Here is a 16239-nt window from a genome sequence, read left to right as displayed (position 1 = left end):
ATTTTCGTTTTCTGTCCCTGCTCTTGCAGAATCATATTGGTCTCAACAAATCAAAAGTATCAATCGGATACCTGTTTTACATTTGTAAAATAATCATTAACAGACCTGCTTCTCAATGGAAAATTTGTTGCCCCGCATTGCAAAAATCTTTCCAAATCGAAACAAGACATTTCGTGGTAGGCAACACAGGGAAATAAAATGGGAAACAGCTTCTTTCGCCCACTTTAGAGTGTGTGTTTGTGTTTTCACCTCATTGGGGGTCGATAAAAGGAATAAAAATAATTTAAAATAAACCAAAGACACTGAACGCGAACCACCAGCTGCTGGGGTGTGGGGATGCTGGGGTGGAATGAAAACATGAAAGCTCAAATCTGTGTTGTAAAAATAAAGACCAAAAAGGCGGTCCGCTTCCTTCCGCTTGCTCCTTGACATTGACCGGTCAACGGGATGGAAGGAAAAGGGGGAACCAAATAAAGCAAAGCCGACGAAGAACAAGTGCTTGAAACTTGCAGCGCGGGGGTTGAACGCAGAGTGGGGAAGGCCTGTTTTTTTACGCCTGTAGTGTCGAAAGATAAATAAAATAAAATATTTAAAGTACGGCACTGTGATTTCCCACCGAGTGTTTGCTGCCCGGCTTATCGCCGTGTCGAAATCCGTCCCTTCGGTTTTCGCGCCGCTCGTCCGCTCATCTGTCCCCGGTTGGTTCTTTGGGGAATTTTCCCAACCGGGACTCGAACGCACGGACGAAGGGGAAGGGTCAAAAAATAAAATAAAAGAGAAATGCAAGCAGGAAAAAGCGATCCCGCATGACAGTGTGACAATGTTTCCATAACATGAACCTTTCCGTCCCAGAAGCCGGGTAGTGTGTCAGGAGGGATGGGAAGGACCATGAGCAAAGTGGATATTGGACGAAGAAAGAACGAACACCCAGTGAGGAACATTAGCAGGAATGCTGTCGGCCAACCGGGCCGGGGGGTTGGAAAGGTCAAGAGGAGGAAAAGTTCAGCAAATGAAACATCCACAACGAACGGTGTGCGGTGTCGGGGATAAACGGAAATATAAGCGCGCAATATTTTGCCCGGTTTTATCTGCCTTTCATCCGTTTAGTGTTAGCTTCGGATACTCGGAAAAAGGATATCTCCGTTTTGTTTTACTTTTTTCTTCTCCCTGTCCCCGTTTTACACCCGTGTTGTTGTATTTTCACTCGTCCATCGCCGAGGGAGTGCGCGCTTTGCATGTTTTCCCAAGCACACTTGCTGCCGGAGTTTCTTGCGAGTTTTAAGATTCATTTTTGTTTTGTCTTTGCTGCAGCCCTTTTGGTATTGTTTCAATTTATTCGACTCCTCCGTGTGTGTCCGTGTGTATGTGTGTCGCGCACTACAAAATGCGCTTGGTTTATTCATGAACCTGCTTCGCATCGCCTTCATTGCGGCGTCCCTCGGAAAAAGGGGTAACCGGAAAATAAGTTTTCCAGCTTTTTGGAAGCCATTTTTCAAGCCGAACCAGTTTCTCGGGGCCATCTCAAGGCGCACATCTTCTGCTCGGGTTCGGCGAAGAGCGCATCCCGTACTGTGTCTTGATCCTTGTTTATAAGTTTTGCCGTTTCTCCGCATCTTCACCACGCACCCCGTCTGCTTGCTTTTCTGGCCCGTTTGTCCGATGGAGGATTTGCCGACTCTTGACTTTTCCAAACCGGTCCTTCTCTGCACGACGGTGATGGCCTCTCTGGACATGCCGCACCCACCTGACCATCCATCTCATCCCTTCCCAACCCTTTTTTCTCACCTACCACCGTGTGAAAAACGACGACGCTCAATTTGGCTTTTATGGGTGTACTTTATTATCGGACATTAAGGATACACTGATTCCTTCGGTGTGCGACCCTCTGCATTAGGCGGGCGCCGTGTCCATTGTGCCGGGTGATGGGGGGGATGGGTTGTAATTTGTTGTTGCCATTGTTGATGCACACTACACGCACTCGGGCATATGCTTCAGGAAGCGGTGGAACGTTCACGCTGAGCTTCGGGTTTTGAGCAGAAGTTCACTTTTTTTTTACCTTTACAACATAATACCGCTACTAAGATTTAGATATCAATTTGCGGTAAGTGTGTTTCGAATGTTATAAAATTGACCTTTAAAACAATGACATCGGGTATGCCGTAGGCGTAAAGTCTCCATTTTTTATTTTTAATAAAATGTTATTAAAATCGTCTAACATTAGAAAATCTAACAATAACTTTCCTGGTAAGTGTTTAATTGCATAATATAAATATGACCATCGATAACAGTAAGGTTAAATACTAATAAACCAAACCAAGTGCATACCTGAAACAGTTGAAATTGGACCGGTGTTCAAACTATCTCCCGTCGTAACTTATGGCCGAACGTTTGAGGGGGTTTTCTCTCCATTTTCCGTAAACTAGGATACCGACACTTGCGCCACACACACGCGCTGCGGGTGCACCTTCAACTCAGACTCCAAAATTTTTTTTCCATCGATTTCCTCTACATGCTGCACTTCTGTGGTTTCCAATTCCTTCTGCTCCGCGTGCCACCTTGTGCAACCTTCGTTTCGGTTTCTTTGTCCTTGGTCATTGCCATTGCGGTGGCTCCTGCCGGCATCGATTGCTCACCGAATCCTGCCCGTTTGTCTGTGTCTCTGCGTGTATGTGTGTGAATCGGTGTCTGCGTTGTGAGCGCATCGACGGCCGAGGGGTCGCGTGTGAAAACCGGCAAGTTCAAGTATGTTTACATGGTGCACTACACGGCGACGGCGGGGACTGCGGCGGAGAATGTGCACACATTGCAAACCGCGCACCAGCGTTCCGGTGCAACAATGCGCTATGCTTTGCTTCGCTAGCTGAGAGTGCAACACTCGTGCGCGATTGTAAAGAAGGCGCAACTATTGGAATTAGTGTGCGGTATATGAAGATGATTGACGGGAGAGTCTGGCGTCGGGCGCTTTTTTTGTTGCACTGTAAGTTGTATGTTTTCTTTGTTTGATGTGCTAATTTTCACGTGATTGTATTTGCTTGTTGCTTGTATTAGATTGATGTTTGTTGGAAGCTGTCTTGAAAATGGTAATCGAGTGTGGGGTGACTTGTTGAAAATTTACCAAGAAGAAATAAAAATTTTCAATTTCAATTTCATTTCAATATTAATACCAAAAGCTTATACAGGAGGATTAATACCAAATGCTTCGTGATAAAATTTATGTAAAATGATACTACTCTCCTTGTAATGTGCGTAGATGGCACTACTACTTCTTGGCGTAACGACCTCTTGGTCATGCCTGTCCGTTAAGGGCTTACGAGACTTGTTTCCCTGTTGTACGTGGATAGTCAGTCCTCTCGTACAGGGGAGGGTCCGGTCTCGGTTGGGATTCGAACCCATGCCGTCGAGGTAGTGAACCCCGGCGCTCATGAGACGATTTTCTAACCGGCGCTACCGCTCGGCTGTCGCGGACCCCCCATTTCCCCCCGTTTCCCTATGGCCACACTCTATCCGATCTACTTCCTTTCGGTTCTGGAGTGCCAGAGAGCACTGTGGTAGATGGCACTCTCGTACCTATAATCGCTTCAAAAGTAAAAATAACAATCAAATTAACTAAACGTCGCCAAAGGTTTATTCAGATCATTAAGTGGAACACCTTTATATACCGACATACTCCTTGATAAATCTCGAATTCGGATTTGGTAATATCAAATATCTAATCACGAACGTAAATCTCGAACGTTCGGATCTCGGAATAAGTCAGAGCATCAATTGATTTTATATGTCGATACTCAAAGGGTGTTCAACATGGTGGGTACATTCTAATGAATTGCTTTGATTTCATTAAAAAAGACGCTTGTTACTTTTATTAGCAACTAAGTAATATTTGTTGCTTTTATTAGCGATCTGTTTCGTACCAATGGAATTGAAGAACTTCATTCGAGATGAACCCACAAGTGCAGTTAAAAATAATGCTGCTACCGTTATAGTATCATTTGAAAAATTATGGATGTAACTTGTTAATACAGGTTATTGAATTGAAATAAAGTTGACTAGCAATATAGTTCAAGAAAAACCTCAAAGCCTTCCACAAACAATAAACGCAACACGGCTCGAAAAATAGTTGATCAATAATGAGAAACACTATACCGACGAAGTGGCAGTCAAAAACAACTAAGACAAAAATAAAACGCGACTCAATAGTGAACGCTCTCAATGCACACAGTACGACAAACTAATAATATCAATCAACCTAACGACTAAATCACCGCGCAAACAAGACGAAAAACTGGCACCTCCGAACGTGGCGTGGCCCTCGAAAACAGCGCGGTTTCCGCCATTAAGCCGACCCGCAAAAGGAACTGTTTGCCTCGAGACGGCAAACGTTTCTATTCTGCCATTTGCGTCTGGTCACTTTTGAGTGACGGGTTGGGGTCCGGGGTCGGAGGAGTAGGTTTGGGGCCAGAATTCGGTTCGCTCTAGCACCGTCATTATAATCACCACCGCCGCCACGTTTGACCGCTGCTGAAACAACAACTTTCACCAATCATGCGGTGGGGCTTGGCTGTAGACTGGACCTTTTTTCCGGAAAAACATAAACGAAATGCACGACAGGATTTTTTTTTTTGCGTTTTTCGGTTCCAAAGTCTTCAAGCGGCGACGATGATTTACAAAAATTGTATAAAATAAAAAAAATGTGTTTTTGTCTACATTTACATTTTATTATTAGAACTAACATAAACATATTTGTGGCAACCTTAAAGTTATCCTTTGATAACGTTTTCTTGCATATCCCCTTAATGCATACTTACGTAAGAAAAATAAAATTCTCATGCATTTAAATCACAAGCAAATAGCAGCAAACTGAACGATCTCTGTCGTGTAGCTTTTATTTACGAATTTGTTTGTTCAAACTTGCCGCGATGCGATGTGTTTCGTTTTCACTCCGGCAGCGAAATGTGAAACATAAATACATGTGTCGAATGGCATAAGTTTGCGCTCATACGCAAACTCCCAATCACACACACATTCCTGAAGGGATTATCGTCGGAAATCGGATTCGACGAAACGGAGGGCCCGGGTCGTGTACCATTTAGGGGCTTAAGTGGCTGGAAAGTTTTCGTCATTTACCACGCAGATATTTTAAACCTTCTCGCAAATGGAAAGCAAAATGAAATTCTTCGGTTGGTTTTTGGTTCGGGGTGTGCGGGTAAATTTGATTGTTTATCTCTTCCACAAGGAGATTTATTCGGTTGGGCTCGATTGAAAAATTAAACCTTTTGCTAGTTTTGAAAGTAAAATAAATTATTTGGAAGAGGTAGTTTTGACTGAGTGGTAATGTTTTAAAAATTTGTCATTTCCAGCATCGTTCATTGCTTTGTTGGGATCAACTTTGAGGTACTCAAATAAACTCCAGGTTTTTTTTTCTCAAAGTCATTGTGAATCATTCAGTGGGAGGAGTTTTCCATCGTGGGATGGGGAGAGTCGAAAGATTCCAACTCGAACAGACCGTTAAGGGGTCGTTAAATTAAAAATAACTATGTAGGAAAGAAAAAAGACACTCTGCTTCAAGTATGCGGAAAAATTTACGATAAAAGTCGTTATTAAAAAATAAATCGTTGAAACGAGTGACACTCGATACGGGGCAAAGGTTGGTTGCCTTCAGCAGCATAATAAAACGCAAGGGCACCGAGCCGCGCGTGATGTCAGACACCGTGATTGTTGTTCCTGTTGCTGCCCAACCGGAGGCGTCCAAGCCGTGTCCTTTGCCCGGTTCGATTTGCTTCTGCGGATGCTGACCTACCCATTCCTGGGACTTCTTCGGGATGCACCGTAGTGTGGGATGATGCCATGAACATACCGGCTTTCTGCTACGGCGTGTGCGCGCATATTTCGAGGTGGGAAACCTGCTTCGATAGGTCAACGAGCAAGTTCCGCCCGAGACAGGTTTTCCACTCCCCTAGGAAGCGACGTTCCATTAAAAGGAAAGAAGAGCGCGAATGTCCCTCACCTTTGCTGGCCACCATTTTTGCATCTGTTTTTTCCGGCTGTGGGGCCGAAAGAATGATCTATGGGAAGTCGTTTTATTCGGGCGTCGTTAGGTATTTCCGAATGGAATCGGAAAACTGGACGCAACGAAGATTGAAAAAACGAAAAAAAAAACAAATCACGTCGATGCTCGGTCGCTTTTGCAGGGCGACCTCCGTTTCGCTGCCACGAAGAAAAGCTCCACAGCACAAGTTGGTGTTTCCGAGCTTTTTACGAACCTTCTTCCGTATCCTCCCCTTCTCTCCCCTTTCTCATTCGTGTCAGGGAGTTTATCGGGAGGGAAAAGTTTGATTTTCTGCCCAGCAATGACCCGGCATTTATTTATTTTTAAATTCATTTCTCACGTCCCGGAGATCGTCTTGTGTCACCGGCATTTGGTTCAAACCGTCCGGGGTGATGGTAAGTTCTCCTAAAAAAATGTTTCTTGCCATAAAAACGTTTCGTTTTATTCTACGCCAAAAGCAGGAATGGTTAGGAAAAACAAAGAGAATCAAATTTTAAGCAGCGAATTTTCACGCTAGTATGAAAAATCGTTTCGCATTAGTACGTGCCTGCAGGTTCGACACCAGCACGGCCACGGCTTTAAATTTATGTATATGTTTAAAATGTATAATTTAAAGTCGGTGCTATGGCTAGCTTTAGATGGTCCTGTTCTTCATTGAGACACAGCCCGTATGAAATCCAGTTGGAAAGTTGTAGTTTTATCAACTGATCATAAATCGTTTAAGCTATAAAACATTACCTTCTTGGCGTAACGACCGTAACGTAAATAATAAAAAATAATAGTAATTCAGTTAATTTCTCTTACACCAAAGCAAAGTTCTAAAGTACGAACGATTGCTCTGCGCAATACTTAATCTCGGCAAGAAACATTTCTGCCCCGATCGCCCTGGCTTTTGCGAATAAACAGCGATTCAATTTGAGAACGAACATCAAAAAGGATAAAATCACATCGAGTTAAGAAGGCGATTGATGAAATAAGCAGAAGCACGAAACGCGTCCGAGGCGTATGAAAATTCAAATAAATGGAAATCTGCAGTCCACGATCCAAACGCCATCCGCACAAAACGTTCGATGGGGAACAAGTAAGACAAAAACGAGTGTACTCACCAGGGCTCCTTAAGTTCGTTATCGTGCCGTCGACACCATCTTGACAGAGGGAGTCGAAGAAATGGTAAAGGAGAATGCCACAGCAAAGCTGCCACGGTAAGGTAGAAGTCTTTCCTTTCGGAGAGGGTAAGGATTTTTTCGACGATGATTTCTTATTCTTTTTTTTTTCACCGCCAACGCGCGTAGCGGAAATGATGGCACGGAAAGTGGCTGCCTAAGACGATGGCCACGTACCTCCCGTCGGGGTTTATGATGTAAATCATGTTTGATGATCGTTTCCTTGAGTCCTGGTGCCGGAGATGATGTTTGAGATGTATATTTCGCAAGCCATATTTCTCTCCGTTCCAGCGTTTGTTGCGGGGTCCAGGAAAAGCAGATACTGATGGCCGAAGCAAACGGTTCCATCGTTACGAATGGTTGCAAGGAAGTACTCTCGCAATGCAAAAATGACACGAACAAAGGGCAGGCAAACTTGCAACAACAGCGATATAAAGATTAAGCAGGACGGTTCGTTCTTTTTCCTCTATTATTGTTTTCACTTGTCCCACGACGCAGGTTCCGGCTCCTAGATCCAATTTTATGGACAGTTGTTACGGCCACAATAATGGTCTCCGGTCGGGGTTCGCTTCTTTCCTTCGCTATACGCCAAGTGTTTGACGCTCATTGCTATCATTACGCTTGTTTTTTTTTGTCTCCTCGTGCCCCGACGTGGCGACAAATTATGCTAACTTCACGGTGCCGCTGGTTTGGTTTGATAATTTTTCCTATCATCCAACCCCTGCCGCCACCTCCTCCCTCCCGTCACCGCAGGCGCGCGGTTTTTGTGCAAACAGCACTGCCTCCAATCTCCACGAGCGAAGGGTCACTTGATGTTCATCCCCAGCCAAGTCCAGCAAAGCCGGAATAATATATTCCGAGGAAGAAAAACGTAACCATAAATGTGAAAAGGTTCACCTCGCCAGCCTCTCCACCGGAGCAGTCAGATCGCTAGCAGCAACATCAGCCTAAGTTTGCGTAGCGCTTTGCATGGTGTGATTATCATATAACCGTAGCCATTATCATAATCATGGTATTGCTCTGCGTCAGCATTAGGCGATGGATGTGTTTTAGCCTTTTGCTGTTCACTGTTTGCCTTTCCCACTTTCCGGGGTGGAAATCCCTTAAGATACGCACGACGGTTACATACACCCTTTTTCAAATACAGAATACCAAAATAATGTACAGACAAACGATTGTCTTGAGTCAAGCGATACAATTTTGTAGTGACGAACGGGTTGAGTGAGAAAGTTACTGATGAATTGAATGATTTTATTTTAATGAATAAAACAAAGTATTTGTAAATCTGTTTCGATTTGATTTGATTCGATTTTCGGTTTCAAATTCCTGTCAGGTATTAACACTAGAATCCAAATTGGGGTCATTTTGACCCCAAAGTAATTTTCTATTTTAATATCTCAAAAAAAATGGCTGAATATGTTTACAAATTTCTACAAAAAGAAGACCAAGAGCCAAGTTGACTATCTCTAGAATGTTTTTAGGGGATACAAAATCTATATTGTAAATCCAGAAAAAGTGTGCGCTAGAAAGTTAACGCTTCGAAATGCTCGCGTACGGAATAACGGAACAAAGCACAGGACGGAAACAACGTATGGACAATTTTGGAATCCACGTCTTCAAGGTTTATTTTGGGACTTCATTTGTTATCTTAAAAATATGGAATTATTTTTTAAAAGTGGCCTAATATATAAGTATTATAGCGCACCCTTTTTTTAGATCTAAATGATACATTTTGAAAAAATAAAAGTTGAAAAGGATTGAAAATCGATTCACATCGTTCTTTTTTTACTTTACACCGAGCTAGCGGAATGATGAAGTAATAAATCAAAAAATTAAAAAAAAAGCCAAAAAATAGTCAACAAATATACTAAAAAGTAACAGTTTACGGATTTAAAAAATCTTCTGAAATAGTGAAGTTATAGCGTTTTAAAAATAGGAGTCAAAATGACCTCTGAAAAGCATTCGGGCAAGATTCCAAAGCAATGTATTCTTGTGTTAAAACGTCAAACAGTGAATTTAGTTCAATCCTGTTTGGGATCTTAATTCCTGTTTTAATTCTCGGTGGCTACTAACAATTCATTTTGCGTTTTCAAATTACAAAAAAAAAACTAATCAAAAGATCGTAACCAATGATCAGTTTGATTCAAATCCTCAAAAAGAGTTGTTACTTCTAACACTTAAAAGTAATAGATTTGTTTTGCTTCTTTTTATAGTGCGAATTTCAACATATTGTTAATTCTTATTCGTTTCTCGACACGATGAAACGCCTAAGCTCAGCTTTTTCGTTTGAGTAATGAATGATTTCGTTAGACGTATCGAACAAAGCATAGTTCTGTGTACTTTAAAAACTATCCGAATCAGTGGAGATATTATTATTCAGAAATCAAACGTCAGCTAATGAAATGCAAACAAACATGAGCTTCGTTGGTTCTAGTCATGACGGGTAATGTGGTTTTTGTTTGTTTAAATCTTATGCTAATGTCTCGTGGGCACATCTCTAGCAGGTGCTCAAGGTTCCCAAGACGTTCTATTTTGGAGTTGAGATAAATAAATACAAACAAACAAAAAACCCTCCAACACCTTAGAGTAAAGTCTCTAATTCATTGTGCTCACCACTTAGGGAGGGACCGTCCCGTGGTAAACGCATCACGATCCCAGCAACTTATGATTGATCGACGGATGGGTAACTCTTCACTCGCCCGGCACTAACACGCCCGAGGACAAAGCTCAAATTGGTCAATATTGACCCGGTTGGTTTTGGGTTGGTGGTGGTGGATGTAATTTGCATCGACAGCGATCTCCACTTACAACGCCGCGTGTCAAATTGTGGTTGCAAACGGGCGGCCGGCAGCACTGGAACCACCTTGAACTTATCTGGCCCCCAAAAGGGAAATTCCACTGCCGCCCAGTGTTGGCCGTTTTTGGTTTTTGTTGTATGCTTAATTTTGTACCGCGGAGATGATTGAAGGTTTTTGTGTTGTTTTTTCTTTTCTTTTTGATTTGGGGCTGCACGGGACCAAAGGCCGAGGTTCGTTCAATGACACTCAAAGAACCCGGACGTAAGTGAAGCGAGAAAAATTAATTGAATAAACATCGCAATATCTTGCCTTTCGGGTTCGAACGACGGGCTGAGATTTGATCAGTTCTACCGTTGATTTATGTTTCGACAAGTGTTTGGCATTTCTTAACCTCCTTCATGCTGTATGTCCATGAACAACGCTTGCGTAACATGGAGGCATTCGATTTCGGTGGAAACGGAAAATTGAAGGCTATTTTACGCGGACAGACTTGCGCAAGATTGTGCCGATCGAGCCCGAAGCGGATGCGACCGTCCGAGAGTGACGCGAATGATGCTTGTTCGAAGCATTCGATTTCCTGGAACGGCCCCATTCGATCGTACGAGCCTCACACTGTCGGTAATCTTTAATCCAGAGCATCTTATCACACCGAAACCGCCGGTACAGTGTTTGTTTTACGTTCAATTAGTCGCCGGATTAAGGCAAAAGAAAGAATTACTTATTGTCGAGGCACTGATTTGAGGAAAAAAAATAATAATTTCTTAAACACCAGCTCAGATAACGGCGTGGTGCTTCTGTTGTTGATTAAAGGGAAGAATAACTCAACTAAACAACGAATGAAATACACATTCAGCGTCGTCAGTTCCGCTGGCTTCCTTATCAAGCTTAAGACGAGAGCACGTCTTGGTGCGATGAAGTTACACCTCCCGTTCTAATCGGGTTAGCATGTTTGTGTTTATTTGTTTGTTCCCATGCTTAGAGCGTTGTTGTCTAGTGTGTGGTAGGGAAAGGGGTACGAAGCGGCACAAGGTTGCGTTGGGACGAAAATAAAAACGGCCAGCGGTGCTTAATTTAACACTTCTCCAATTTAACGCTCGTTTGCCAGTGCGCTGTTAGCGAAGTTTAGGTTTCGAGTGTCAAGCATCAACCAAAGTCATTGCTCATCATATTGAGAAGTAAAATAAAAGGCAACCTAATTTAACGAGGTAATAAAAGTTTGTGAATTGGAAAAATTAAATTTAATTAATTAAACTAAAACACCCTTTTCTTTTTATTGGCTAACGGGCAATTATGCAATGTTTTTTTCCGTAAGTGGTTTAATTTGCTTTGAACATTTCGCTGTTTATCGCATTTTTTCTCCCAAATTTATTTTTGTCTAATACCGGGAAGTGGTTGATATCAGCAATAATCCAAGCACGTCATCATGGAGTAGTTATAAATCAAAACGATACGCTGCTGCTTTACTCGGCTGTTATTTATATAATTTTTGCATCGTTTCTTACCACGTTCGTATGACAGTGTGTTGGTCAGGTTTCTCCTTGTAACTTCAAGTGGTTGGTAAACAGATGATCCCTTTGAACATTTTGGATGTCGAGTGTTTTCGGCAAAGAGACTGACGGTGCCACTGTTTGTGCAATGCTGTTTAGTTCCTATGGGAACCAAGCAAATGAGGTTGTATTTCAACCCCAAAAAGAACAACCCTGACCTACGCTCAAATCATCGCTCTTTGAGGACAAACTGATCGTTTGTTTTTGTTTTAAGTTCTCTGTAGTCTACATTGACTACAATCTATTATACGGATTACACACTTCTATACGGCATAGTATTTGTGCAATTATACGTACACTTCAAATCACTTCCTCCACGTTTGCCTTTCCTCGTTGTTGGCTGGCCCTTCGGTTATCTTATCTCGTGCCTCTTATCACCGTGAACGGGTTTGACTGGTAATTACAAACCCATTTTACCTTATTTCATGGTCCTCCCTCTTTCTCGCTTTCTCCGTGACTCCTTCTCGTTCGCTCCTGTCTGCTCTGAAAAGGGAAAGGGTGGGTTCGTTCGGACAGCGACTATTTAATCGATGGTGGTGTGATGTGAAGTTTTGCCTCGTGCTGGCTCTTTTTTTCCATAATTCTTTGCCTCCATTGCAACTTGTGTTGTTGTTTTAGGTCACTTTGTTTTTCCTGCACTATCATTTGTTTGCTTTTGCGATCATTAGACAAAGGGAAGAAGTGGCTCATATGTTGACACTTGGTTTACATTAGAAAATGTAGTGTAGTCGACAATGGTTTAAGTACATACAGTAGAGGGTGTAACTGTACGTGAGCTGGTAATTTAATTACTTAACATTGCCTTTCCGAATTGCTGGCTATTTTTACATATTTCCATTGACGAACTTTGATGCACCTTGTGAGTAACCGATTGTTAACCTCTCACGTAATTTCGTTTCGGTTTTCTGTGCTGTGTGTGTGTGTTTCCTAATCAGATCGACAAACTTCCCAAAGGGAACGCCAATCAATTTATCATTACTCACTCTGACAGTCCAATCAATTAGGCACCACCAACGAACCGTATCGCTCCCTTCAACAATGTTCGATTGCGAGGACAAAGAATAAATCATCCTGCTCTTATATCGCTGTCGAGTGTCGGAGTGCGCATATCTTAACTGGTGAACGACCGGCGTATGTGTAATCCTCCAGGATATTCATCATGCAACACGCCGTTCCTGGCTCCCTGTGTCGCCCTGAATGTGACGACAAACTCGTAGTACTGCACGATAATTGATGGCCACCGGAGAGGCTCTTCCGAACAAGAGAAGGAGAGAGAAGGTGCTCTGAGCGACGACGAGGACGCGGCGCAAGTCGGTGGTGATGTTTTTAAAAGTTCATTATCATTCCGGTTTGCTGCTGATGGATGCACTTTCCACCTGCATGCACGCGATCCCCCGCTTGCCGATTTCACCCTGCGTGGCTGCAAACGTACCCTCAGTCGTGTATCACTCACCGGCACATTCCAGAACGAAACACCGGACACCCGAGGTGTGTGACGGTCCGGTGGATGGTACAGTTGGATGAAGGCGGTGCGGTCCGGTTGACCACGGAAACAGCTGCTCCAACTGGCACGACCACGAACAACGACGACGACGACGACAACGACGACGAGGGCGAAACAGAGACCCATTTCCTTCTGCCATTAGTTTGTCGATGTGATTTTTATTCAAATGTAGCTAAAATGTAGAAGTGGTTGAACGAAGTGCTCGAACGTCTCGCCGGTGTTCACAGAATCGATGTTATCTGTAATTTCTGCTACTTTGTTGGCGCTCCTTACGAACAAAACGTAGAATAAAAAGAACAAAAATTCACTAATACATTTACGTCGGCCGACCGGAGGGCAACCATCTTTACCGTCGTGTTGGTTTTCCGCATTCGCAATCGATTGGATGCCATCAATTAATACTGCTTTAGCACTAGAATTTCAATTTAACCCCTACGCCATTTTAGATTTTAATTTTTATTTTTACAAAAAATAAGGCTTTTCTTAAAATCCAAAACTACATTTAAAACAAAAATTTCAGATTTTTCTGTTCGACCAGTTCCGAGAACCAACTTGACTATGCCCTAATTGACCCCTATTTTTAAAACGCTAGAATTTCATTGTTTTTGAATATTTTTCAAATCCGCGAACTGTTACTTTTTAGTATATTTGTTGACTATTTTATAACGTTTTTCGTTTTTCGATGCATTTTTTCATCATTCCGCTAGCTCGGTGTAAAGCTCGGTCGAAGTTAAGTTTTTTCAACTTTCATTTTTTCAAAATGTTTAATATAAATGCAGAAAAAACTGTGGGCTAGGAAGATAGTATGTTGAGGAACATTAAAAAAATCATATTTTTGCAATTACAAATGACGCCTGGTCCATGAATGAAGCCAATTTTCAAAGATCGAAAATAACGCCAATTCCAATAGTAACGTGTCCCGGATAACGCTTCGCAATGCTCGCTTACGGAATAACTGAACAAAGCACAGGACGGAAACAACGTATGGAAAATTTTAAAATCCACGTCTTCAAGGTCAATTTGTTGCTTCATTTGTTATCTTAAAAATTATGGAGTTATTTTTTTAAGATGGCCTAATATATAAGCATTATAGCGCACACTTTTTTCTGAACTTACATGCTTCATTTTGAAAAATTAAAAATTGATAAGGATTGAAAGTCGATTCATATCGATCTTTTTTGCTTGACACCGAGCTAGCGGAATGATGAAGTGGTATATCGAAAAATTAAAAATTCCAAAAGATAGTCAATAAATATACTAAAATGTAACAGTTTACAGAATTGAAAAATCTTCCAAACTAGAGGAGAACTTTTAAAAATAGGGGTCAAAATGACCCCTAAAAAGCATTCGGGCAAGATTCCCAAGCAATGTATTTTAGTGTTAAATTTGAAGCTAGTTTAAATTGTTCTAACTTTGTATAAATTTTCCGAGACGCTTGGTATTTATTTTTTTAACAATTTTGCTCCGCTATTTCCCAGTAGTCTTCTCGTATTATATCATTCTCTTTGTCTTTGTCGTGGTTTGGATGTTGTTGTTCTTTGCCGGCACAGCATCATCGCGTTCTTCTGCACGATGGGCCTCGTGGGAAGTGGTTTGTTTTTCTTGCAATTTACCACCGTTCGAAGGCAGTCCATCAGTTCTGCGGAGGTGTGACTAGATTCTGACTGATGGTAAAGGACTGATAAATTTACATCGCCTCGGTTTCGGTTGCCGTTGGCGTTCATTTCGATGCAGAGCGCAACGCGAGGGGGACCGCTTGATGAAGACGTCTTGAATTCATCGACTCCTGCTCGTCGTCGTCCTCGGGCCGGTTTCTTTTTTGGCAGATGGAATCTTCAAACAGTGAGCAGCGCTACAATTGAGAAATTTTCCACCTCATTTACTTTCATCCGCGCTCGGTTCGATCTGTCCCCCGGGGGAATGAGAGTGCGTGCGGGGGGTGGTTTTTCACAAACGCGCCAGTGGCAATGGTTTCCATTTTCCGCGCTTTTCGCCGTCGGGGACGTTGGGCTCCGCTGCTGGCACGCTTCCTGCCGCCCCCGGCATATATGGAAGGCGCGGGGTGTGGTGTTTGCCCGCATCAAGTTAATTGCCACCGGCGTGCAAATGTGCGCTCATCCACCAACTGCCGACGATACACTGTCGGCAGTGTTCTGCCGCTGGGGCGCTGCTTTGTGGATGATAAATTTCGCTAACCAAAAGCCGCAGGACCCTACGGCCGGAAGCAGCAGGTCTCACGAGAGCACAGGCGGGGAGGTTTTCCATCGCACGTTTTTTTTTGTACAGCAACAACTGAGAGGAAAATTCGCACAGACACTCCGTCGGGGTTCGTCAATCGGAGCGGCTGGGGCTGGGGGAAAGCGCGAGGAAAACGCGCGGCTCGATTTTTGGGGCATCGACTTTGATGGTTTTATCGTGCGTTCACTAACCTTCTGTTGACATTGAAATCGAGCACCACAAGGGAAATGCCGTTAGGTGTGGTTAGTCTGGTTGGAAAACGAAAACAAAAAGCGTCGTAGAAAAACTGAACACCTAAAACTGGTCAAAGTCATCAAACTATGGTGTTGGTGTGAAATGAGAAAAAAATGTAGAAAAAGGGAAATAAAGGCACATTAAAATGCGAAACAAATTTTTCCCCCAGGTTCTCTGCCGTGCCAAAAATGGTCCCCTAATTCGTGGCCGAAACCGGACGGAAGCTGATGTGCTCTGGCTGGAGATGCGGGGAAAAACGTGTGATGTGTCCCGGTGCTTGACAAACTTGGATAGATTTGGAAAACTCGTCGTGCGTGGCTATGTGTGTGTGTGTGCAGGGTGTTGGGGTAATAAAATTTGAATAAAACCCAACGGTTGTGCGCGCGTTATATGTTCATTTCGTCGCCTGTCGTGTCGTGCGGTTTAATGTGATGGACGTCGCTGGGGAATTTCGTCGTTTTCAAGGCAGCACCCCAAACGGGTCATTAGAGGTGGTCCGAAAACCCCATGATAATTCCGTCCCAGCGAGGGATGGGGGGCCACCACTCACCCGAGGGGTTGGTAGGCGAAACAATCTTTCCGAAACAATCATTTTATGTTGGGATGGTTCTGACGGGGGTCCCTAATGTCTTTCGGCATGGATGCTTTTTATTATCGATGTGTAACTATTTGCAACGAAAAACCCGGTGATTTGTCGCATTTTGTGAGA

General features: G+C 43.0%; 1 protein-coding gene across 2 annotated transcripts in view; it reads left to right on the top strand.

Annotated features, from left to right (window-relative positions):
- LOC131266813 (TGF-beta receptor type-1) overlaps positions 1-16239 on the top strand; it is a 70685-nt gene that overhangs the window by 15863 nt on the left and 38583 nt on the right. The gene's annotated exons all lie outside the window — the stretch shown is intronic.

The sequence above is a fragment of the Anopheles coustani genome, chromosome 2, assembly GCF_943734705.1.
Source record: "Anopheles coustani chromosome 2, idAnoCousDA_361_x.2, whole genome shotgun sequence".
Classification (NCBI taxonomy): domain Eukaryota; kingdom Metazoa; phylum Arthropoda; class Insecta; order Diptera; family Culicidae; genus Anopheles; species Anopheles coustani.
This window is presented reverse-complemented; position numbering and strand designations above follow the sequence as displayed.